The 18,658-nt window shown below is 44.1% G+C and overlaps 1 long non-coding RNA gene across 1 annotated transcript in view; it reads right to left on the bottom strand.

Moving 5' to 3' along the window:
• The window catches only part of LOC307244038, a 60,176-nt gene that overhangs the window by 34,521 nt on the left and 6,997 nt on the right, over positions 1–18,658 (bottom strand). The window contains exon 2 of the long non-coding RNA XR_013844636.1: positions 16,829–16,877. This is a non-coding gene — a long non-coding RNA (uncharacterized lncRNA). The remainder of the gene's footprint in view (positions 1–16,828; positions 16,878–18,658) is intronic.

Genomic DNA, 18,658 nt, shown 5'->3' with positions numbered 1-18,658 from the left:
CAAATCGCATTACCTGAAAGAATAACTTCATTTTTCCCAAGAGAACTTTAAGCTCAGTAGCTCTATATACAGTATCTTGGGCGGTATTGTGTCATTCAGCGACCTCCCACATATGGGCACGGAGCTGTTTAGATAACTCTTCGTTTAAAAGAATGGAGATCTCTTGGGTGAATCTTAAAGTGATGATTTAAGGGACGTGTTGGAAGATCCATTATTTATTCTCCTTACTTGATTTCGCTCTCCTTGGTGGTACTTTGCTGTTTTCCAATTAGTTTATTATTCCACAATATTCAGATGTGCATGCGACAGGCTCCGAAAATAAAACTTTTTTAGCCAACTATCCGGAAATACTAATTTTCACAATCGAGGAATACATCTAAAATGCTGGTTTACTGCATGGGTGAAGCAAAAACATGGCAAAACTTTTACTCTCTGAAACTGGAATTGTAAACCTCCGGCAATGTCATCCTCTCCATCTCAATATCTTCCAGATGTTGAGAGAGCAATACGAAGCTGTTCTACTGGAGATCAATACAAAGTCAATGAAGCGTGTTTAAAATGCATTGAGGACATTCAATGCAATACATTTCCTGGGTTTGTTAGAGGCAGAAAAGCCATTATGCATGCTTTTCACTTGGTGACTCTTGGCTTCAAAGGTGAGTTTAATGTCTAAGATGGCACCAATGTATTTGTGACCCACCGCAGCGAAACGCGCTATGTCGCGCATTTCTAAAAATCGTCAAATAAGCTGCTATCTCTTGACGTATTTTCAAAACAGAGTTTGAATTGTAAATAGTAGATAAACGTTAAACCCTCAAGTTTAATATTCCCGTTAGATTACATGGGTAAACAGTTCACTTACCAAGACGCTGAACATCACAAACATGATCGATCGGTGAAGATCATCCCTCCATATTCCATTTGATGTGAAGTCACAATGTGAAACCGTTTTGATAGAGTTGTTTTACACACACCTGGATACATTGTTGTGTAAGTGGCGTAAGTTGCGTAAGTGGTGTAAGCTGCGAAGAAATGCTGACGTCACTTCCGTACAGAGATGGTTAAAGCGCAGGACGAGGAGCCTTCGGTTTCACTTGACTGTGAAACTTTCATCTCTGTGTTGTTATGGATTAGGAGAAGCGGGTGGCGAAAGATGCAAATCATATTTCGGACCTTAATCTGACCAGAGCGATAGATCCAAGTCAGTGTAAGCAGCGCGTAATGGACTTCATTTTCCGCGATGATAGTCAGTTCTCCGACAGCGAGGCTGAAACTGACATTTGATGTTTATTTCTTTGATTGAGAACAATTTTAAGCTTTAGGTCTTTGAGATGAAATAATATTTTCCAAAGAACAATGTTGGGACTGAGCTCCATATGCACCGGTTTCCAATCCATGAAGTAGGGTTGGATTGTTTTTTGCGTGTTCATTTCTGTTAATTTGTGTCGGCATGTTTCATTGCATGTGTGTGGGCGTGTTTGTCTTAAGTCTTAAGGTTTGTCTTGAGGCCCTTTTCTGAGGTGTCAAACTGAAACGTGCATGCTTAATGTCACCTTGTTCTTTGTGATCCAGCCTCGCCCGTATCATCAAGTGGTCAGCAAAGCGTTAGCTGCTCATAGTCATTGTGCCCCAGTTGCTGGCAAGTCTCAAAATCAAAATCCTGTGTGTGGCGGAAATACAGTCCAAATTCAATCACTCAAAATCTTACCCTGTCAGAACCCGTAAACAGTGGCTCCACAATTACCAACAATTACAGAGTAAACTTCCCTCTACAGTTACCAAATGATTTTCAGTCTCTTAAAAGCCTCATAAATGAATGTGTATGATCACTGTTTGTTTTCTCGTCAGGTCCGCAATCTTCTAATCCCGGAGCACTTCAAAGTATTTACAAGAACAAGCCATAACAGGATCAGCCTCTGAACGAGGCAGCAGGATCAAAGCAAGGGGCTGCCGCCGACATAAATATGGGAATAATATGACTCAGTGGGAACACAGGGTGTAACGGGCTGGAATAGAAGAGGGGAAGAGCTTGGTGGATGGGGGAGAAGGGGCAAGAGTCTGGCTTTGTACATTTGTGTTTTGCTTACTCAATTATAAGAGTCGAGTACGATTTTTTTTTATTAGCCCCGGGGAGCCATTTGTTTCTCAGTTTGCTGACTTTTCCTTGACCTGACCATTGCGACGTGGGGGTGAAACACAGCACGCCGTCCCTTTACTGCGGCTCCCATTGAATGAGCTATGCTCTTTCATATAAATCTACTAGAAATAACAGATAACAAGGTAAGTGTGTGGCATAAAAGGGTTGATTTAATTGCACTTACCAAGCAAGTTGTTAATATGTTATGACACATTGGCTGCGAGCGTGGCTCCTTCACTGGACCCCTCACGGCCAGAAAGCAGCAGAGCAGGGTCCGAGCTCAGCGCTCTGCTGAACAATCACCAGGCATGGCGCTCCGCAGCGTTATTAATCTCAAATGGTTGGCAAAGAGAATGTTGATTTTTCCAATCAACCTTAGGTAGAAACAGCAATGTGGGAATTACCCATGATTCAGCACAGAGTCTCAACAGTGAATTGGGTCGGTGCGTTTTAATCTGTCAAGTGAATTACTTTCTGTGACATGACCCTTCTGTATATAGCTTTATGTATTGTTTCAAGGATGTGTTCTTCTCAAACTGTATTTGGAAGTATTATGGCCTCAATACCCTCAAGTTCTCTTGGCCTTTTCCCGTGCCTGTCTGAGGGCTTTAAGGCTGGGGGGTGGGTGCCATCAAACCATTGTTGGGTCCATAAACCATGACTGTCATTGAATCCAGTGCAACTTAACTTCCATGAAGTAATACCTTGTGTGCTCGTGCAATATGCTGCAGTAGCCCTTTTTCTTGAGAAAATCAATTGCAAATACAAAAATGAATTAGATTTCTTTTGGTTATAAATGTGGCTTTAAAATTCTTAGTTAATGAATGAGTAATTGAGAACTTTATAGGTTAGGTTTCATTTTCTTATTGTGATTTTTGTAAGTGTCAGACTTGAAAAATAACCCCCCCCATGTTTTCAAACCACTACAAATTATAATATTAAAGGAAATATGATATTACAATAATATTTCTGAAAATGTCACCAACTAATCAGTGAGTTGGTCAGTTGCATGAGACTGAAGTCCTTGTATGAGTTTATTGGATAAGTTGGACTTCAAGCCCAAACACAAAGGCCAAAAGAAATAAACATTTCCGTGTATCACTCAACACTAGAATAAGCATTCCACCCTTTTTGGTTAAGGCAACCAATAATATCCAGGCTAGTGTGAATACCTATTACACATTTTATTCGAAATCAGTAGAGTACTTTGGGTTTGGCCGACTGAAAGCTTTTGCTATTTTACAATTGAATAAAGAAATAGGCTATCAATTAATCATTGACTTATATTTAACTTACATTTGTGCAATTTCCTTCCAATATCGTTGAACATAAATTGTTTATTCACAATCCTTAATATGTTACCCGTAAAATTAAGGAATGGTCCAGGAAGTCCAGCCTACAAATCAGAAAACTGACTTTACACCTAATGTAATTACTGATTATAAATGCATACTAAAACTGCATATCATTAAAAGGAGCTTTTTAATCTGGGTGTAGGTTAAGATCTGTGTGTATGACCAACGTCTCTCATGTGTCCTTTGGTGTGGTGTGTACGTGTGTTGTTCCCTGTATGTGTGAGCATGGATGGTTGGGTGTGGTGTGCATATTATTATTTTTTTTTTTGTGTTCTTACAACAAGCTTTGCCTGTGTGTGCGCGTGTGTCTGTGTCTATGTTTCTGTGTGTGTGTGTGTGTGTGTGCGTGTGTATGCACGCCATGTGCATGTGTGTGGGTGCAAGGCAGGAATTAAAGAGGCCTCAAAATAAATATGCAGAGCAGATGTTGCAGCCAAGTTCAAAGGCTGTTGCCTGGAGGTGATTTGACACTGTCGGAAATGTCGCTCTCGACGGAGGACAAAGCGTCCGCGAGGTCACGGCGGCTCGACCAACAAATCAGATCTTTAAAATCACCTAAACATATTTAGAAGTATAAATACTTGACCCCTCAAGGGGAGTGTTTCCATTTAACAGAATAATGGAGACTGTTGCCATAAGTCTGGGAGTGCACTTTTATGACTTCCCCATTTAATTTCTGTTCCTAACATAAAGGCATTTGTAATATAATAAATGCCAGCGACTTCTAGGGGGAAAATCTATAATTCACTCCAGTTGGGTAATTTATTCCATTTGTTTAGTCACAAAGGGCTTTGGTCCGGATCAGGAAACTACAGAGACAACTGTCTTTCGAAAGCGAGCAGACTGGCCCGCGATCAGTCAGCTCTCCCAGAGCGAAAACGAGGAAAGCGTCTCTCTGTAGTCTCAACAACGCCTCCAAACTCACGGGCCGTTTCTGCACCATAAGGAAACTCCATGTCAGCGTCTAACGTCAGGACTCCCACTCTCCTGCACCCCCCTCTGCCTCTCTCTCTCGCTCTCTCTCTCTCTCTCTCTCTCTCTCTCTCTCTCTCTCGCACGCGCGCTCCCGCTCGCGCTCTCACACACACAAAAACACACACATGTCCACAAACAAGCAGCGAAAAACATCTATTAAAATACAGTTAAACGTAGCCTCAGCACCACAACATAATGCTAAACAGCATTGAGTATTTGATTCAGCAGCTGGTCTGGGACCAGACAGTCTAGCGGGAGAGCCACTGTTTAAACATTGGGCTGATTGGAGCAGCAGCAGGCTGGAAGTCGGAGACAGATTTAAAGAGATTTAACTCTGATTTTAGATAGATTTGGCAGCATCACCTTAGAGAGCATAAAATAAAACTGCGTAGGAAATGTGAATGAGTCAACATCGGCCTTATCTCGACTTTGACTGAGTCCTAAATTCTAAATTCTACTTCAGTCAATGGACTCAATGCTATGTGTATATAAGTAACAAAAGTCAAAGTAAAAATGAAACGTCGTGCCCTCATGCTTTGATTTCAAGAAACAGTCCGTCCTTTATGCATTGACCTATGGCCTAAAGGCCCTTTCACACCAAGAACTTACACAAATAACTTGCGCAAATATTTTTTGAAGCCCTGTAACACGTGTTCGTATAATCGCATTCATAACAAAATCATAACCCTCAAACGTATTGACAAGCTCAACGTGATACCATTATCACAGTAAAACCATGAATGTAATGGAGTAAAGGGTCAAATTATAAGAGCGAATGAGAGTATAAAGTGCGAGGGGAGGCGGGGTCTGAAACAATCAGCGGAGCAGATGAAGCAGAAATGCTGACGCTGCACCAATCCCCATTTAATGAATTGGTTGTTCACCTTAAAGTGCAGATAATCCATTTCTCAACATTTGTCTCTAAATTGTTTACATTTTCGAGCTGGCATCGCTGCCTGTCTGTCCCGCCCTGGGCGCCCTTTTTGATTCCCGTCCCAGTCCTTGAGAGATTGTGTTTATTTTTCTGGCAGCGCCGGCACCGAGTGTTAGTGCGAGACACTGAACAAAGGCTGGATAAGTAGATTTGGTGTGGGACGTGGTATATTTGGACATCCTCACTTGTGTACAGTAGAGACCCCGGAGCGCATGGCGGAGTATATTTGTTTGCACCTGTCTTTCTCAATATAACCAAATTCAGACACCGGCTTCCACGTGGGAGAGAGCTGATGAGAGACAAGAATAAGTTTCTCTTGAAACATTGTCAACCGGTTGAAAATATGAATTTATTTAGGTATCAAATTCCATAGCGGAGGAAGGCACGAATGCATTTTGGAGGTATTTCTAAATCTGTTTTTCCTGGAACATGTTCAGCTTTGTGAAAAAAAGGTGATGATGAGGAATCAGACAAAGAGCTGCGTTACTCAAAAACAAAGCCCTGAATTGAGGCGCTCACAAAGAGGCCAGTGTCAAACCAAAGCCTTTAACGAAGTCATGCCACAAAAATATTATTTCCAAATGTTGAATTTAATATCTTCATCCTTGCAATATTGAGAATATCTCATTCCGTGCAGCTGATAGCGATCCAATCCTTTTATTTTGGGATTTGAAGGTAAATATTCACCAGACAGAGCATACAACTGAATTAAGTTAAGGTGGGTTTTCTGACTTCTTGTCACTTTGGACTTATTTCAAGGATGGTGCTGTGTGGCATACGATCATTCCGCATCTGTGTTATATCATGTACTTATTACAGACCGCCTCCTCTATAGTCACTTTTACATCTTTCAGCAATTCATGGCATGAACCTTCAGCTATCTATTAAAAACACATGTCCCATATTAAACACTTCCACTCCACTTCAAATAAATCAGCCATAGTTGACATTTTATTTTTATTGCAGCCTGTATTAGGCAGCTTCATCTCATCAAAACTACTGCAGCCTCCCTTTGTTTTCATTTTCAGAGCTCCCTTTTGGCTTTTCTATTGTGCTATAGATTTAATAACAGTGCTGGGCTGTTTCCTTTTTTTGGATGGAACCACTGGAAAATTCAACATTTTTCCATTTTCATGCAATAACCAAACTCACATTTTTTTTTTTTAATTCAAGATTTACTTGTTCCAAGTTTACAAAAAATAAAAATAAAAAGATATGTAGCCTTTCATGACTATATGTTCAAATAGTACAACTGTCTATTTTCAGCACCGCTGTTTGGAAAGCAGCTGCCACAACCCAACGTCACCCCACCCCGCCCCTGGCCCATGTCACCCCAGCCCACCCCTGCACGCCCCAGCCTACCCACTGTGAGCAGCCCCATTTTACCCCACTCCACCCTGCTCCAGCGCTCCTCGCCCACGCCACCGCCTCCCGCCGCGCTCCTTAAAGCACTAAAGCTCTGTTGATAGCGCTCTGTGATGAGCTAATCTCTGAGGTGCTGGTCAGGAGGGGGCAGGAAAGGATGACACGCTTCTGACTCTCCTCATCCATCCAGGCCCTTTCATTACTCACCCCCGTGCAGCTCCGTCTTCCCTGAAACCCCAGCCGTAGCCTCAGCCCCCGTCTTAACCCCAGCTCAGGGCCCTGAGACAGCTAGGCAGCCAGACCCCTCAGAGAGGCACGGTGCCTTTGTGCGGCTGCACTCCCCCAGCTAGTCTGCCTCCCATTATTCCCCCATTCAACCTCCAAATCAAAGCCAGCTCACATATGAAATGCTTTTTCTTTCCTTTTTTTTTTTTAAGGTTGGAAGCGTAACTATACCACTAGAACAACTACTGCAGCTACTATTACCAAGACTGCACGATGAATAAATGCATTATACATCCCTGATTCTGTGTACTTGTGTGGTATTATGGGGATAGTCATCATAGAGGAAAAAGGGGAAAAAAAAGAATTGCTCTAATTTAAGCAAAATAATTTGTGTTTTGATTCCAAGAAAACCAGTTATATGATATAAAAATATATAAAAGAAAGAATTACAAATGGAAAAAAGGCTTATTTTAATTAATAACGACTCAGAGTTTTGTGGTCACTTCTACTCATTACAATATACAGTATTCAATGACTGGTCAGTCAAAGGACTGAAGGTAGAAGTCAAAAAACTACTCAGATGTGTATTTCTTTTTTGGAGCCTGATCTTTATTTAATCTAGTGAGAGTGGAAATAAAATGACAGCTGTTAAACGATCTGGCCCTCTGTTCGCAGCGATGATGGATGTTTTTTGATTTGAAAAAAAAAAAAATTCTATGTTCATTTTGTTATGGTGCCATTTCAATAAATATTTTTAATTCTGTCAGTTAATTCAGAAATTCCATTGATGAACTCCGTCCAGAAAAATAAACAGGGCAGCCACAGGAGTTGGGTCTGGACCGAGGGTTGTTATTTTGTTCAGGCCTATTGGCAGCAACTCTCCACAGAAATATTGCTTATTTTTGCTTCGTTTTGAACTCAAGCTCCTGACAGTTTATGTGAGAAACGGCAAAGCGTGTTGCCGTTTACACACCGCTCCTCTGCTGGATAATTACAACCTTCATTTGCACAGTCGAGTTGCAGGAACAGCCACTTTGCGGCCGTGTTTGTACAGCACATGCGCATTTCTAATGATGACAAAAATACAGTATTTTTTTTTTTATCAGCACATAATTATTTATCCACGTCCACTTGATTGGTGGATTCTGACTCAAACCTGGGAAATCCCTATAGGCTAACTTGTAGGTTAGATGTCGGGAAAACAGTGTGGTGAGATTCAATGTCCGCTGTGTCAGTCATATTTCTTCATAAAGGATGTTGCACTTCGCAAATGTTGACACAGTTGCCTCAAAAATGCCCTTCGTCAAAATGGTGACTTTGCCCGGCAGTTTACACAAACCCGATCGCCCGGCTTTGTTGTAAAAGTCATGAGTGGGCCACAAGTCCGAGTGGCCCACAACCCAACACGGAGTGGGCTCAATCGAAAATAGAATGGTACATTCCAAACCAATATAACAGCGGCACTTCACCATCACAAGACCGCAGTAAATGGCAAAATTATTGTGCATACTTTCTTAGGCACGCCTAAGAAACCCCACTCTGTCCACATGCTCTCCCGCTAACATCAGGTAGCACTTAAGTGGCCTTCGCCCTAATGTATGACTGAACATGCTGCCCCTTCACCCAGTCACCCAGCAATAGGGAAAGGGACAATACCCTCCACTGCAGCCTCCTCCGTCACCAGACTATAAAGATACCAGGCGCTTCAATAACAGGATATGGTCTGCATTTCTCATTTTGAAAATGTGCACAAACAGCTCTTTAAAATAAAACTCTGCTTCTGTTTGTTAAAAAAAGAAAGCAGGAGGAAAAAAAAAATAGAGAGACCTTGTAGCAACCGCCCAACGGCTGGGAAAGTTTGTTGCGTTTCTCGTTTCAAACTGTTTTTCCTCCCTGAGTGTGTAGTCTGCTGGTTTCCCACTCTGGTCTTGTTAAAATCAGGAATGTGCCGGCTGTAATGAAGCGCCTTTCTGCAAAGGCAGGATTGTACAAAATTGAATTAACGTTAATATGGCCATTAGATTACCACCCAGCAGGAGGAATAAGGCAAACCTCAGCCATTCACACTCTAACACTGTTAATCACTTTGTTACGGCCCGAGCCTTCATTTGAATACTTTTGGCCGGGAGCAGGGGAAGTGAGCAACCCAGAGACTAAACCAGAGATCCGTCTGCAGCCTCGTCTATCGTCAAACATCAAACCAGAAGCTCTCGGTGAAAATACACACTTGAGGTAAATCTATCCTGCACGGCGCTACGTAACGTTGAGCCTTGAACATGGCCAGAAACAGAGACAGCTTACCCATGCCAACTTAGAGGCTGTGTCAAATATCCTTCCATTTTCTAGCCTACTCTCAGAGGTGAGTATATCTGGCAGGACTTGTTGGCCTCTGACAAGGCCTTCTGGGAGCCTGTCATTTGAAAGGACTAGTGGCTTTAAATGATGTGAATGAACATGTCATAACTTTTCCTCGTACCTTCAAGGGAAAATTAACCTCTCACAAATTGCTGGGAATAACAAGTGTACAGTTTGCAGTTTTACAAGTCTGCTGGGTTTTCATTTGTTATAAAATTTACGATACGAATGCCAAACTAAAATGGGTCGCAAATACCTTGCAGTTAAAAGTTTTTAGAATAGAATAAGTGCATTTGATTTCACTGATGGTGTTTTATCGGTGGCCCCCCTGTACTCTCCTGCACATCTCGTAGACTTGACTCACCCGGCAGCCTGTCATAGTCTCTGTATTTAATGCATGAATCATCTGTTTTATATCAGAAAAGATCCATAGTTTCGTCTAACAATGGGAGAAGCATCAGCATCAATGTGTTCCAGATCTCGGAACCTGATAGCGTGCCTTTCTTCTCCCCGTAAACAGATCATCCATTCAAAGCTTCTACATCTTACTTAAGACCGGTCCGGGCTCAGTGTCCGCTGACTGGTTCCACGTGTGTGTAGGCGGTGCTGAGGTGTACATGTTTGTCCGTGTGTGTGTGTGTGTGTGTGTGTGTGTGTGTGTGTGTGTGTGTGTGCTTCTGTGTGTGTGTGTGTGTGTGTGTGTGTGTGTGTGTGTGTGTGTGTGTGTGTGTGTGTGTGTGTGTAGGCTCCGCTAAGGGGGTCATGAGTCATTGGAACAGGGACATGACTGATGCCTTAAGTCTTACTCTAATTACTGCTGAGGTGTGGGTGATTGCCCTAGTGACAACCCAAGGCTCTAGTGGTGTGCTGTTTCAGCCCTGCCAAGATGACACTGTCTCCAAAACCCAAACCAGTAAGGTGTAATTGTGCGTTTTCAAAAGTGCGGCATTAGTCAATAACTACACACCTTGACGTTCCCGTTGTGCGTAGGTCGCGGCGAGCAGCGACCCTGTCAACTTTGTTGGTAATTGCTGCTGAGTAATGTTCGCACTTTGGCCTAAAAGGGGAGGGGGGGGGCTGAAATCCCCAATAAATCTGGAGGCCATTTTAGGACGTCGCCCAACTGACTATGAGTTTGCATGGGAAAAACCTCCAGGACGGTGTGCCAAAGAAATGGCAACATTGAAACTATACAACCTTAACAACATCAAATTAAAGCTCTCATCAAAAGTTGGCCGCCATGGAAAGAGGGCGACAAGGCACTCGGTTGGCCGACAGAACAGCGCGGGGAAATACCCACAGCGCAGACTGCACAGAAGCGCAGCCTTTAGTCATTTTCGATGCTTGCAAAGACAATGGGGATAAGCTGAGGCTTAACTAATAAGACCAAAATGACTTCCAGAGGGGCAGGGTTTCCTCGTCTCAACAAGGGAGCGAAGCGGGGAAATCAGAGCCACGCGAGCTGAGGGTTTTCACGAGGGATCAAAGTTTGTGATTAGCCTGCACTGTCCATCCACCATTATGAGCGGATCTGCTGCCAATGGCAACCATATGCAGACCAGATTAACCTCTCCATCACAATCACTATGGAGCGGGGGAGAAGACAAAAGGCGGATGGAGAGGAGAGGGGGAGAGGGGGTGGGGGGGGGGAGGGGAGAAGGAGGGGAAGGCAGAGATGAAGAGAGGAGGGCGGGGTACGAGGAGAGAGAAGAGAGGATGAGAGGTGAAGGGGGAGGAGAGGAGCGGAGAGAGTAGGGGACTGGAGGGGAGGAAAGGATATGGGAGGAGAGGAGAGGCGAAAGGAGAAGAAAGGGAGTAAAGAAGGAAAGAGGGGGGAGGGAGAGGAGGAGAGTGTAGAGAAGCTGAGAGGTGAATGGGGGAGGAGAGCGTGGAGAGAAGTAGGGGATGAGAGGTGAGGAGAGAAGAGGAAAAAAGAGGAGAGGAGAGGAGAGGAGAGGAGAGGAGAGGAGAGAAGAGGAGATGGGAAAGGAGAAGAAGGGGCAGGAAAGAGGAGCGGGGGGAAGGAGAGGGCAGGGAGGGAGAGGAGGAAAGAGAAGAGAAAACGAGAGGTGATGGGGAGGAGACGGGTGGAGAGAAGAGCATAGGGGGGAGGTGATGGGAGGAGAGGAAAGGAGACGGGAGCGGAAAATGAAAAGAAAGGGGAGGAAAGAGGAGAGGGGAGGAGGAGAGGAGAGCAGAGCAGAGAAGAAGGGGGAGGGGGAATTGATGGGGGAGAGGTGGAGGCTGCAGTGGGTAAAGAAAAATAAGTTGGATGATGGGAGGAGGAGGCGGGGGAGAACATTGGGTTGAAAGGAGAAGAAAGGGGAAGGGAGCGGAACAAAAGAGAGAGGTGGGCGGGGGGGATAAGAGAGGTGGGTGGGGTGAGAGGATGCAGTGGGAGCAAGGTGGGGGCGGAGGGGTGGAGGTCAAAAAACATCAAATGCCATTTATTGATGCGTGGCAGAACACATGTGGCCAATGTGCAGGAAGCGCTCAGCTGCTTCCCTGACCTGCGTGCAGCGCAACTTCCTCCACAGCAGCCGTGGATGTTCTGTACATTTGGAGGAGGGCGGGGTCGGGGTGAAAGGGGAGGCGAGCGGGATTGGGGTGGGGTCCGCCCGTTTGTTTTAGTCCCATTTCAGTTTGTGGATATTTATGAAAAGCGAAATTAATACTGAAGTACGTTTGTACTAATATAGAACTTTGAATTAAACAAGAGTGAATATTGTTTATATTATTTGAATTCAAATTCCATTGAATCACTGTTGAAACTCTGCGGTCGTGTATAGTTTTTAACATGTTAATATCTGGACGTTATTTATTTATTTATTTTTGTCTTTATCTTTATGGATTTTGAAGATTGAATGTCTCGTGTCGCGTAACGTGGTCGTGCAACAGACGACGTTCCGGCGGGAAAATTGTATTTTTTCCGATAAAATTTTCTGAATTTAAAAAACTTTTCTTTGTGTGTTTGTCCAATTTCTTCCCCTTTCTTTCATCTCTTAAGTGTCTAAATGTCGTATAGGAGCATTTTCGGTTTTTGACGGCGCCGCGCAGAATTCAATTTGGAGTGGCGCTGGCGCCGCTAAAGATGAAAGTGTCTGCGTGTTCTCGAGAACGCGAGCACAGATATAGATAAACGCCCTGTCTGGTCGTGTGTGTTCTCACTACTCCCGCCACCTTCCACCACTTTTACCCTCTCCTACGTTGCCTTCTCCGTCTTTTTCCACCATTAACCCCCCCACACCGATTTCCTGCCTGTTCCGGATTAGTCAGATGCGCCGATGAGCCGAAGAGTTAATGTGCTGGCGCTCCCAGTCATCACTACTAAGCGGAAAGCCGACGTGGGCTGGGCTGGCGGAGGCTTCGGAACGTGGATAGGGTGATATCATGTTGTTCAGCGGGGGATCTCCCCTCTCTTGGCAACAGCGCCGCGGATCCTGACATATCTGGCATCGGGCAGTACAGTCATCGCGTCTTGTTTTTCCTGCCAGGCCACTTGGTGCGCCTCGGCTTTTTGTACCGGTTTATCGTGCATCTGTCGTGTCAGTAAACTGCAGCGAGACCAAGGTGTTTGTTGAAAGGGGGTGAATTGCTTGTTTACCGCGCTGGCACATTTACCCAGTTACATGGCACCCTGAGCATCAGTGACCGTCTATCTCTCTCTCTCTCCACCAGCGCTTACGACCAATAAACAGTCAGGACCCATTTCCCGCTCCGTCAAAACCCCAGAGGCCGAAAGGGCCCGGTTTATAAAAATGTTATTCGTTTTTCGCTGTTCTCCAACAACCGCTGACTCCCGCATAATATAATTTAGGCAATGTACGTCCCATCATTATCGTGCGATAGCCCGATCCGGTGTCTTGATCGGCCCCGGCCCTCTTAAAAGCATTTTTGCGCCGAGATCAGGTTTGCCCATTAGCTTTACAGTGAAACTAAGATGAACTTACTGCTGCTGCCCCGGCGCTCGGGGCGAACCTGCCCCGTTGTTACGAGAGAACGTCAGAGAGGCGGCTCCATAACTGCCGCTGCTGAGAGGCGGTGCAGGGGCGCTTTGCGCTGGGCCTCCAATGGCTCCCCTGTGGCGTTTTAGCTCTCACGACAAAAGCTAATGCCGGTGTTTACAGCCGTGACACAGTGAAACTCAACCCCGCCAGGGCCGCGCAGCATTGTGCAGTGCGAGACTGTGGAGGAGAAATGCATGTCCTGCCCGATGTTGTCTTTGTGCCGGAATAATGTGACATGCATTTTGAGGCGCTTTGCGGTGAGCTGAAAGTAATGAAATTAGAAGATAGCATACCTGAAACAACATACGCGGGGTGTGGCGTGGAGGAGTTTCCCCTTCAGAAAAAAAAGGGATATTTGTGAATTTGCAGGGCTGGTTTTTTGCCTGCGAATAAGCCGACCCTTCCATCCACCATTCCAGTCTAATTAGGTGTAACAGATTTAATATAAACGTCAGGGCCCTCCATATAAGCCTGCCTATTAAAATAAGAACCACCATTAGGGAACACTGATGTAATAACTTGTATGAACGCAGGCAATTCCAAATGTCAAATGTCATTTATCACGGCCACCCAAGTTTCCCCGTGTTTTGAAACCTTGAGGAAGTTTCTCGGAGGATTATCAGAAAGCTACGTGAGTTCTGCGCTTGACCACACACACAAGCCCCCAAATCGTTAAAATGGAAATATTAAAGTGAATGGAATAACATATTTCCTATGTCGGCTAGTAATAATAGCGCCTCTTTTGAAATGTACACTGAACCCGGGCTCCCGGACACTCCAAGTCCTGCCCCGTGACTTCCAAACCAAGCAACCCCGGAATATCAATTCTGAGCTGCTGTTCTAAGCGTTCTCTCCGTATTAAAAAAAAAAAACAATTGGAAAGGAAATATCTTACTGGGATTACATTACATTGATATTGATAAAGGTATGATTTTGTGAATACTGAATCAAAAAGAATATATTCGAGTTTTAACTGATATTTGAGTTTGTAAATTATTCACTGGCTTATACTGAAAATTATTACCAAACATAAATTATATATTTAAAAAATAATATGTGTATTTTTTTTTAACAAAATAATTTCATTTTACAAATGACTTACTTTTTTTGGTATTCCTCCTATTTCATGACCCAAGCCAAAGTCTTTCACAAATTCAACACAGCCCTTTTGTAATTGGTTTTGGTTCCTAAATGGGAATTCGGTGAGATAATATGCCGTTATATTTTAAGAGAGAAACCAGAGCCCCGATGTATTGATTAATTCCCCTCATGCTGTAATTCTAGAAACACAATCTCGGAATAACTTTCCCTTTGGCTGTCTCTCCTGACGATATTTTAGAGCGCTTCGTCAAATCGCAAGGCACGGAGAAAAATATGACCGGACAAATATTATTTCAAAGTTTATGACACTTGACGTTAAAGTTGATATATGAGGTGCGATGTGCGGGTTAAAAAATGTCTTCCGTTCTCCAATGCAGAGTATCTTCCAGGGGAAACAGGAGAGGATTTTTTGGGGGGGGATGGAGTTTGCCCTCCGTCTATTTCTAGGTAAAGTTAGTTAATGTAACATGCTGGAAAATCACAATTTTCTGCACTGGTCAGGAGCATGAAAGTCAAACGGAGGAAGCTGCAGAGTTCTAAATAAAGCCCGAGACAAATTTTGTGTTTAATGTCTCTTTTCTTTTTCTTTTTTTTTCTTTTTTTGTTATTCCAGCGAGATCAAATGGTCTTACTGTACTCCGCTTTAGGAGCGGTCAATAAACAGTACGGCAAATATGTATGTTGGACTGGCAGCGATACCTCGAGTGGATGTTTCAATTAACTTCATTATGTGAAATTCCCCCTCTGATGAAGAGCACAGAGTTCATAGTGTAGCCATCATGCTGGCTCTGACACAAAATTGCTGCTTCCCCACCCCGACTCTTTGGGGAGGAAACTCAAGAGCAAGAGTGGGAGAGGGGGGAAAAAAAAAAAAGTTAATCTATCATATGTGAGTCTCCTAACAATTTAGTCACCCTTTGAATTGAATCTTGCCTTGATGAGCAGTAATTGCCCGCCCGACCCCTCCATCCTTTGCACACTTTCATGTACGCTCGGAGGGTCTTGATTCATGGCTCCTCGTGGTCTCCAAAAACGACCCTGTGGGCGTCTGATCTTCGAAAAAAAAAAGACCACCAGAATTGCCGTTCTTTGGCACCCAAGAGGGCCCTCTGCTGTGCCCATTAAATCATTTTACTCTATTCCCATCTCAATATAGCCACGTATTTCTGAACAGGGTAAATATTTGACTAATACATACTGTAGGGGCAGCACTGGGTCCAGGCCAAAAGCACCACTACCTAAACATAAATGAAAGGGGTGCATTCACCAGACGTTAATTATTGCAGATGCAAGGTCTGCACATCTCTGTCCGTCCAATCCATGCGGTTGATTTTTTTTTTTAACAAGGTTTAAAATGTATGCAAATTGACAATGCGCTGGAATGTTTAAAATACGCCGAAGCAAAATGACGAAGAGCCGTTTTTTTGGGATTGCCGTGTGATTATGAAATTTGAGTTAAGCATGTGCATTAAATGCATTAAGGCTTAGAGTAGTACATCGTACTTTACTTACTTGAAATACATTCAAGTTGCCAAAGTGCTTTTTTCTGAAAGAAAAAAAGGGGGAAAAAAATGTTGCAGACAAAATGTCCTCGGTTTAAAAAGGAATGCCCTCTTCGTAGGTCCAACTCGGAGCAGCGCCTTTAATTAGGACCTATTTCAATAATATCAGATATAATATGGAAAAAATAAACACTGATAATTTGTTGAGAGACAATTTTGAAATGTTTACGATATCTCAGTTACATAATGCCTTTCGGGTTGTAGTCCAATCTGAGAGACACACTGCTGGCTTTCATTAGCAGCAGGCATTTTTCTCCATCATATTGAGCAATGCTGCCAGAAGCCTGTGCTTCTGAAAACATTGCAGGGCCCTGCCAAATGCGCCCCCCGCCCCCCCGTCCCAAAAAAACCTCCCCATACCCCCGCACCCCCACAAGCGCAGCCAGAACGGGGCCAGACTGCTGAAAGCCAGCACAGGCAGTGTGGCCCTCCTCCAAGCCTGGCCACTTTGGAAATCGCCACACGCAAGTGCTGGCCTCCCTGACGGTGGCGTGATGGGGTCACCTCTGGGGCCCGGGGTGGGTAAACACACATGAACCAAGACAAACTTTCACAATTCCGCCAGGTGTGCAAACAGGAGGCCGCAAAAATACCCGGAAAAGTCTGACTGTGCAAAAAACGATACAACCGCCTCTGATGAACCCTTACAAATGCGGGAGAAACCGACACGCCTGACCAATCTGGGGGGTTCTCCACTCGCTCTTCACTCCATTGTCAGTGGAGAGCACCCACATTTCACGTTAAGGTCCGTCACGTCTTCAGGGTGTATTCGGGAACGCAGAGGGTTTGATTGGGTTGGATAAAGGACTCACCTGTTGTGATTGGTTCCTCGCGTGGAACTGGTCCAGGCCACCCAGCGGGCTGAGAAAACCCAGGGAGAAGGTCATGGAGAAATCAAGTGAGAAACAGGAAAGGGAGGGGTGAAGTCAGAGTCAGAATTTCTGATTTTTGACATCTCTGCAAAGTTCATATTTTCTCAGGTCTGCGCTTAAATGGACCGCAACTTAAATGTTGTTTCGCGTCCAGGAACCTGGATCAATAAAGCACTCGAGAGACCTATAGGGAAAGTCATGAAAATCAGGACAATGGCCCAGTAAATGTTGTAATCCATGATTTACAGGGTTTCCCGTCATTCAGCCCACCTATCAACGATGCTACCAAGCCCCGATCCATCCTCTGTGGAGCTGGCGAATTCTAAAACTGGCCTTTTGTTTTTAGACCTCCGGGAACCACATGTTGGGGTTTTTTTGTTGTCCATTATGAACTCCTAGAGCTCGAGCAGTTCAGCCCGTGGCATTGATGCTGAAGGACACAGAAAAACAAGGATATAACCGGAGCCAGATGTTGCACTGTCCTCCGCTCAGATCACCCATTATGCTTTGTGTTAGATCTTCCTCAGATAGGGACTTGTGCCGCCAGTGGAGGAGGATTCCAGCTCGTTGGTTCACGAGGGACAGTCACAACTTTTTTTGACGTGTGTTCGTCAATATGCTGCCAAATTCATGCCATAGTCACACACTGCACATCTGGTTTTGCATCTATGCAACTCCTATTTGCTTTTCTGCCTCATGAATTATTCATGAATGATAATTAATTGTTAATCAAAGGATTGGCGCTCACTGTAATGGCAAACAGATTTTTTTTTTTCCGTCAGTTAAATGTAGTTAATCTTCATTCTAACATAACATGCAATTTGACCCTATGAATTATTCAGTTTTATAATGATATCATTGTTAGAGCTTACCTCTGCTAACCCCCACTGCTAGACATTGAGTAAGCACATCGCAGCCTGCTGGTTATACCATTAGCGATACAGATGAGAGATGTCTGCATGGGTCTAAACTCAACCTGTAATTATCATGGCTGTATATCCTCAGGCGAGAGACTAAGGCAGATTTATAGATTTATACCGACTTCAAATTAACGTCATGCCTTGGATTCCAGCATCTCATTCTCATCTCATCTCCCTGACAGATGGAAGGTTTTATGAATGAAAAGGGGAGTCATTGTGATTCACAAATGAGTTTGCGAGATCATCACCCCCCCGAGCACATGGAAACAAAAACAGTTTATTCCGATATAAGTGTTTTTTAAAAACAAAAACCAAAATAATATATACCTTTTTTCCACCTTTTTTTTGCCTAAGACTGTGGCTTTTACTGGCCTTTCAGAGCCCATACTTCTTCAGTTGACTGCCCTGGCTTTGACATTTTTCTGGCAGACAAAAGTCACCTGTACATGTTGTACTTGTACGTTTGCCTTGTTTATATAATGTCTGAATTTCTAAAGTCTAAAGTCAGAAAGTAGGCTGCAAAACTTGATCGCTCGCCCACGACGAGCTCCCACTCCGAGAATAAAACAATAGCCGATTGATAAAAGAGAAAAAACAATACACATAGAACAAATAATTCATGATAGCGAAAGTGATTAATAGCTGAAAACCTTTTTTCTTGCCCTAGAGGACCGTAGACCATGCCCAGGTGGGTTATCTCCCGCCTTTCTGTGTGGACTTTGCATGTTCTCCCCGCGCTCACATGGGGATTTCCTCCACCTCCTTCCTTTCGTCACCAAATAACATGCAGAAGATAGTCGTCTGACCGGCGATGGGCATTTGGAGTTGGTCCCCGGGCATCGCTGTACGC

This window comes from Zeus faber, assembly GCF_960531495.2.
Source record: "Zeus faber genome assembly, chromosome: 2".
In the NCBI taxonomy this organism is placed as follows: Eukaryota; Metazoa; Chordata; class Actinopteri; order Zeiformes; family Zeidae; genus Zeus; species Zeus faber.
The sequence above is the reverse complement of the archived record's forward strand: the minus strand, read 5'-3'. Positions and strand labels throughout refer to the sequence as shown.